Source organism: Fukomys damarensis, unplaced genomic scaffold, assembly GCF_012274545.1.
Source record: "Fukomys damarensis isolate Sample0158 unplaced genomic scaffold, DMR_v1.0_HiC HiC_scaffold_23, whole genome shotgun sequence".
Taxonomy (NCBI): domain Eukaryota; kingdom Metazoa; phylum Chordata; class Mammalia; order Rodentia; family Bathyergidae; genus Fukomys; species Fukomys damarensis.
In genome coordinates this window covers 39,311,287-39,318,602 of record NW_022900935.1, presented here as the reverse complement: position 1 = coordinate 39,318,602, position 7,316 = coordinate 39,311,287, and the positions used below count along the sequence as shown (strand labels likewise).

Genomic DNA, 7,316 nt, shown 5'->3' with positions numbered 1-7,316 from the left:
GGCCACGTATGGTGTCGTACGCCTGTGTTCCCAGCACCCAGGAGGCTGAGGCAAGAAGACTGCTGTAAGTTCAAGGCCAGCCTGGACCACACAGCAAGACCTTATCTCAGAACACGCCTCTCTTTCCTAAGCATGTGCCAGTCTTCTAGGTCTTCCCCTGGCAGTTCCCAGATGGTGTTTACCCAAATGATGGGTAAGATGCCCAAGCTCCAGACTCTGACAACCTGGAGGTAAAGAGCCATCAAGACCCCAGGAAGGGTTTTCTCTGCAGAACAGAGCAACTGAGCCCAGGGCTGGTTTCTGAGGATCCCAAGGGTTCAGGAAGCTCTTTCTGGGAGGGTATCACTAAAGAGAGGACCATGGAGCAGTGGACCCCCAGGAAAGGTGAAGAGGGCCTTCACGGGGAGTGGACTCCCTTCCAGTGTGGCCTGCACAGGGCTCAGAGCTGGTACCGGGAGTGAGTTGACCCCCACTGTGGACAGAGCCAGGGGAGGAGTGGGAAACTGTCTGGGGACTAGAGTTGACGTCCGTGACAGGACAAGCAGGCCCTCCCAGCGCAATCTGTTTCCACCAGAGAAGCAGCTGACACCCCCAGAGCTAGCGCTTGGGGGTGGGGGAGACCCCGTTCCCAGTGGGGGCAGGCCTGTGAGGAGATCGCTGCAGTAGGGACCTCAGTGAGCAGTCAGAGAGGGAGGGAGAGAGAGAGAGAGAAAGAGAGGGAAAAAAGCCCTCTAGTGCCTGACATTCTTTTTAGGATACCCATAAAAGATAATGTGACCGGTAAAATTGGCAAGCTACTCCCAGCCCGTGGCGCCAGCCCCACAGCCCACTCCCACCTCACTTCCGCTGTCCTGCCCCCAGGCTCGGGGTGCTCCCTGAGTGTCCCCAGGGGCCCAGGCCACCTGAGCACAGGGCACCCCAAGACCAGGGACAGGGCCTCGCTGCTCTGTCCACCACCCTGTGTCCCCTCCCTCTCCGCACCCCGCTTCCAGGCCCTCAGGTCAGTGGGGCTCCTGCTGCCAGGCTGGGGGGCGGGAATGTGCTGGGGCAGATCCCGGTGCACTCCGCTCTCTCGGTGAGTCACCCGTGGGAGTGTGTTGACGAATCCAAAACCCAGGTCTTTGTTTTTGGCTCCTGGGAACTCACAGTTTGGGGGTAGACAAATTGGGGTCTGCCGCCAGGCATGGTGAAGTGGGGAGCCAATAGGCCTGCGTTCTCACCTGGACCTCTGTTGGGAGCCAGGCAGGGTTCTATGCAGTATTAGGGCCTCGGGTGCTCAACCTGGGAAATGGGCATGAATACCCCGCCCTGTGCAGATTCCACGAGAAGCTGATAAAACCAAGAAACCCATCCCAGCTGGTGCAGCTCTTGGGACCATGGCTGGCTAAACAGCTACTATGTGCCAGGCACTATGCTGAGAGGGATATAATTAATCCTCTCAACAGCCTACGAAGCCGGTGAGGTTATTATACTTCTTTCTTTTTTTTAAGGAAGGAAACTGAGGCCCAGAGAGGTTAAGAAACTTGCCCTAGGCCGCATGACTTATACACCCAACTAGCAGGCTCACCAGCCTCCCACTTGGCAGATCCAGGTGTGGAGATCACTGGGCCGGCCTGTCCCTCCCCGGCCCTCCAGGCAGGACCCAGTCCCTAAAAATTAGGTAGGAATCACAGCTTCCTCCCCAGGTGACCTGCCCACTACCGTGGGCCCCAGGATCCTGGTCCTCCCAGCCCAGCCCTGCCCCCGACCCCGGCTCACAAGAACTCAGAGGGGCCCTGGCTTCCCCCGGCACCCTCACCCCAACCATGGGGTGATCCATGTCCCCAAAGCCACAGGCTCACCTTCCCTGTGGGAGGCTTCCAGGTGGGCAGAACTGCCCAGGTTTCCCAATTCCCAGATTCCCTGTCCTCACCCCAGCCCCAGGGAGCAGGTGCATCCTCAAGACAGAATTCCAGATCTGCCCCGGCCTCCTCTCCGTCCTTCCTGGGGTGCGGCAGCCATTTCCACTTACTCCTCCTGGGCTTGGAGGTGGAGGCTTGGACTCTGCCCCTCTGTGTTTTGCTAAACCCTCTCGTTTACACTTGGGAAAGCCATGGTTTCTCTCTGGGTCCCCGGGTGACGACACAGCCTGGCAACGGGTCCTCACTGCTGTGTGTTAGGTCCTCACATCGCCGAGGAGGAAACCAAGGCTCTGGGAAGTTGGGTGGTTTGGCTGAGGTCACACCTTAGTCAGGGGTAAATTTGGAATTCAAACTTACATCTCCCAGGCACAAGTGCCCTGATTTCACTTCCTTCCCTTCCCTTCTTTCCTTCCTTCCTTTTCTTCTCTCTCTCTCTCTCTCTCTCTCTCTCTCTCTCTCTCTCTCTCTCTCTCTCTCTCTCTCTCTCTCTCTTTCAAGACTTTTTGCGCTGGCCTTTGCACTGACCTCCATCCCCACATCTTTTTAGCTTTTACATTTTGAGATGGGGGTCTCACTAAGTTGCTACATTGTCTGGGCTGGGGCTCCATTTTAGGATCCTCCTACCTCAGCTTCCCAGAGTGCTGGGATGACAGATTTGTGACACCATGACCAGTTTAAGGCCCTGGCTCTTAACTACCAAGGTTGCTCCCAGTCCCACCAGTGCGTGCGTCTTCGCTGATTCTCTCTGCTCCTGGGAGTGACTGGTGCTCACGGAACAGATGGTCTCAAGATGTGTGAAAACGCGAGAGACTGAATGAACGAGCTCTGCAAACAACCTTGAAAAATGGGCAGTGTTATTTGGGTGCGTCACATGAAGGAATCGAGGCTCAGAGAGGGAAAGCAACATTTTCAGGGTCCCTCAGTGAGCTGGGACGCAGATGGGAATTCCAAGCCGTCCAACACAGCCACGGGCCCTTCCCACCTTCCTCCTTCCCCAGCCTCCCAGCCACACGCGCGGCCTGGCTCTGTGTCCCACCATTGAGGGAGGCCACGGGCACAGCGTCCTCTTTAAGCTACCCTTTGAGGGACACGCAGAGGAGGGGGCTGGGGAGGGGCCTCCCCAGCGTGGGTGGGGCAGGAGCACAAGCCGGTCCCTCAGAGATGGGGTCAGCATGGGGGGTCTCTCTCTGCAAGCACTTATGGCACAATTGATGGGAGAAATGCTCATCAAACGAGGGACAAATCATAAAGTTCGGGAGATGGAAATTAGGCATGGACAAACGATCCAGGTGCTGGAGATTTATGGGGGAGGCTGTATTCTAGCTAATGATTTCTGCTAATGATTCTCCGAAGTGTACAGTGGCACGGAGCCCGCACTCCGTGGGGTGACATGAACCCTGCGGGCCGGATGAAGGACATTCCTGGGGAGACGGGGACGGTGCAGGGATGAGGGAGAGTGATGGAGGACCCCCCCCCGACGCATGGTCCCCCAGGAGCAGCAGAAGGAGACTGGGATCTTGGGGTGTGTGTTGGCCCTGCCCGAGATTTATGATTCAGCCCGGCTCTTTGGCCCTCTCTCCACTCGCCCTGAAAGTGCCTCCCTGCCTGGCAGCTCTGAGTGCTGGTGGGGCTGCCCGCTGCTGACGCACGCACTTTCCAAGCCCACCACCATTTTTCATCCACCAGCCCCCCACACACGATCCTTCCTGCCCACCTTCCTCCCCTCTGGAAGTGCTGTCCCCTCCTAAGGGCCACTTGGCACAACTTCTCAGCCCTGTGCTTCTACCCTCAACTTTCAGAGCTCTCTGAGGCTGTCACCTCCAGGAGACCCAGCAGGCACTAAGTCTTCCTCGATTTCCTCCGCCAGCGGATCCACAGATGCTGCCTGCACAGCTGGGACGGGCCCTCCCCAGTCTACCCTCCGTCTCGCATGCCAAAGATGGAGTCCTCACCTCCCAGGGGAACCGGCGCCTCTGCCCTTCAGATCCATGACCAGAAAATGTTCACAGCAGTTAATTCACAGGGCTCTAATCGCCAGGGAATGACATGTGCTTCTTAGACCCTGGATGTGTTTTCTAATTTCTTTGCAATGAGTATTTGCGTGCGAATTTGTGAAGTGCAGGATCCAAATAGGAAGATCAGCGCTGGGATGTAACTCAGTGGTTGGGTGCTTGTCTAGCACGTGTGAGGCCCTGGGTTCGATCCTCACCAGGAGAGAGCTACAGACAGAGAGACAGAGAGACAGAGAAACAGACAGACAGATAGACAGACAGACAGGTATCAGGCCGCCTGCCTCATCTGGACAAATCCTTGGCCTGGGCTTTATCTCAAACAATCTACTCCCACCAAGTCTCCCAAGCTCAGGATGTAGGGTGCTCACACCAGCCCCCTGACCCCCACAGCAGCCCTGACAGCAGGTTTATCATTCCCCATTCCTCCCTTAGAAAATCAAGGTTCACAAAGCCAGAAGATGGTTCAGATCCCTCGGCTGGTGCAGAGCCAGGAGTTGCCGGAGCCACGGCCCTTGGATTCATACCCACACTCCTTCCACCAAAGCCCTCTGGCCTCTCAGCTGCCCCGAGCACTCATGTCCTTGCTAACCAAGTGGACAGGGCACAGACGGACAGATCTGGAGAAGAGGGGATGAGTGCTCAGCTGTCCCTGGTAGCAGGGACCGAGAGGGGGACTCAAAAGGGGGACAGCCAACAAGGGCCTGGCCAGGCAGGGCAGAGCCCGAAGTGATCTCAGCAATCAGAAGGCAGGGATGATCAGAGAGCCAGCTCCAGAGCCTGGACTGGCAGCTGCCGGATGCGACGACGGTCAGGGCCTGGGCTGGAGATGAGGCAGGTTCCGATCATCTGCCACGAGCCACCTACCGGGCCACAGCACGGAAGCCCCTTGAGCGGGTGCTTGTGGAGACAGCCATTTCTTCCCCAGTGTCTGCCACCGGCAGTGACTTCTTTCCTGTGTTGTCTGAACCTTGTACAACCAATACATGTGACTTTAATAATCAAATGGCAGCAACGTCCACCAAAGCTATTTTCGTTAGGAAACAAAAAGGGGGCATCTTCCAGGGAGGGACAGAGGCAGCACAGGCTGGGCCTGTCCTCAGAGAACCCTCCCACTGCCCCCTCCTCATTTGTCCTCCGACTGTCGCCACTGACAGCAGATACTTGTACCTTGGAATCCACTCTCCCCTACACCCCTCACAGCTCCCTGGCCCAACTGCCACCCGCTCCGGGAGTGATCAAAGGCCAACGTGAAAGCGAGATCTGAAACTTCAGCCTGGAAAAGCAGGATGCCCTGATGCCGGATAAGGAGGGATCACCGCTCACCAGCTGGGTGCACCCCCACCCGGGTGCCGCCCCTCCCCCAAGGCTCCTGGAGCATCCCAGCTTCGACAGAGGAGGGGCACAGCTGCCAGTGGGCGTGGCACCAATCTCCCCCTGGAGCAGATTGAGGGGCCCACCAGATGTGTAGCATCTCAAGAAGGTTCCTCTGCCCCAGTTACCATGTTCCTGGAAGCTAAGTGTGGGGGTGCCCACATGTAATCCCAGCACTCAGGATGCTGAGGCAGGAGCATTTCTGCAAGCTCAAGGCCAGCCTGGGCTACACAGTGAGTTCATAGCCAGCTTGAGTTACATATCAAGATTCTGTCTCAAAAAACAAAACAAAATAGTAAGTTCCTGGAGAGAGGTGACCCATTAATCTGTCTGGTTTAGGGATTGTTCTAGCCAACGGGAGGCTGGGATGAGGACAAATCCATGTCACAGAAATTGGAGATGCTGCTGAGGCCAGGGTATCTGAGAGGAGGGAGGACCCTGGGGGAGTGAGGGGGAAGCAACAAAGCCAAAGGCACAAAGCATCCTGAAAGGATCACAGCTCTGCTGTGGGTGTGATTGAGTTAACTCCTAGCCCGGCCACTCCTAGTTCTAACCCTGGGCGAGCCGCTCACCTCTCTGGGGCTTTCTGATGCCATCTGTAAAATGGGATAATAATAGTAACAATTTACCTGGCAAATAGAAGGGTTCCATTTAATGTCTAAAAGCAGCTGGCAATTGGCGAGCGCTCAAGGGATGGCAGCTAGGACTACTGTCAGGGAACTTGGAGAAGGAGAGTCCGAGGCCAAAGAGGACGGCAGAGCAAGCCCCCAGCTTTGGGCTGAGCAGCCGGAGGGAGGGATAGGGCAGGAAGCGGAAGGGGAAGGGGTGGTACTGGGGAGATGGCAGAGATAAACGGACCTCACCGCCTTCCCCATCTGGGTCACCAGCTGCACCCCCGGAAAAATGGCTCAGCCCTGAGGAACAGTCCCCACCCAGACTGGTCCTGCAGGCTGCTCCTTGGGCCTGAGGCACAGCCGGTACATGCAGGGGAAGGCCAGGGGGCCGTGCCCAGGGTCACCTGTCTGCTCCGGGCTTGGACACAGCCTCACTCCACACCCTGGCTGGGCTGAGGACCCAGAGTTAGCTGGCAAGTCCCCTGAGGCAGGGCCAGCAGGGTCCATCACATTCAAATCACCGTCCAAGGGATAGAGAGGAAGTCCAAAGGGAGTCCCTGGGAGAGCCTCAGGAAGCTGCCCTGTGGGCCTGGGGCTCCATGGCAGGCTCCTTGGGAGAGAGAAGGAGTTGAGCAGCCCTGGTTCCTCACAGACTCCTTCAGCCCCGAGCCTCCCCAGAGCCACTTCTCCCACCTTCTTACAGAGGACCTGTGCAAAGCTGGGGAGCTCACACCGGGCACTGTGATGCACGCCTGTGATCCCAGTGCTCAGGAGCCTGAGGCAGGAGGATTGCTACAAGTTCGAGGCCAGCCTGGGCTACTTAGCAAGACCCTGCCTCAAAAGTACCAAAATCAAAAACAAAAACTCCAGGCCTCCTCCCAACAGCCTCCCTACCCACAGGCTCTGGGAGCCACGGGGTCACCACGCTCTGAGGGTCACTCAGCAGCCTTGGGCCTTTTGCTTCTGGGTCGGGGCAAGGGTCCGTTCACATGTGCATTGCCTCGTTTGTTTCTTACTTCTTTTTACTCACGTTGATGGTACCTGTTGAGTACAGACATAGTGGCGCTCAGCCATAATGAAGAACAATCTGAGTAGTAGTTCCTTGTGAGAGGTATGGCACAGTGGGAGTTTGCACTGAGGCTCCTCGGGGCAGTGACCAGAGCTGGGTACCCTCCCCCTCAACTTCCCGGGATAAGGCTCCGCCCACAGTGGGAGGCCAGAAGGTTCCAGAACACTAGAGAATCACAGAGAAGAGGCCAGGCATCCCAGCAGCCTTGCTGTGATGGAGATGGACTGTTTTGATTTACAACCTGATAAACGGGAGGGTTAATCCATACCAGGCCAGAGCAGTGTCCTTCAAACAACCAGCTCTCCTAGAATCCACAAGATGGGTTTGTCCCAGACTTCCAACTTCCTGG

The 7,316-nt window shown here is 56.9% G+C and overlaps 1 long non-coding RNA gene across 1 annotated transcript; it reads right to left on the bottom strand.

Moving 5' to 3' along the window:
• Positions 1-3,977: 3,977 nt before the first annotated feature.
• On the bottom strand, positions 3,978-7,064 carry LOC104864863. The gene is made up of 3 exons (XR_781004.1): positions 6,929-7,064; positions 4,778-4,880; positions 3,978-4,120 (listed from the first exon to the last, which is right to left on the bottom strand). It is a non-coding gene; the product is annotated as an uncharacterized LOC104864863 (long non-coding RNA).
• Between the last annotated feature and the right edge of the window lie 252 nt (positions 7,065-7,316).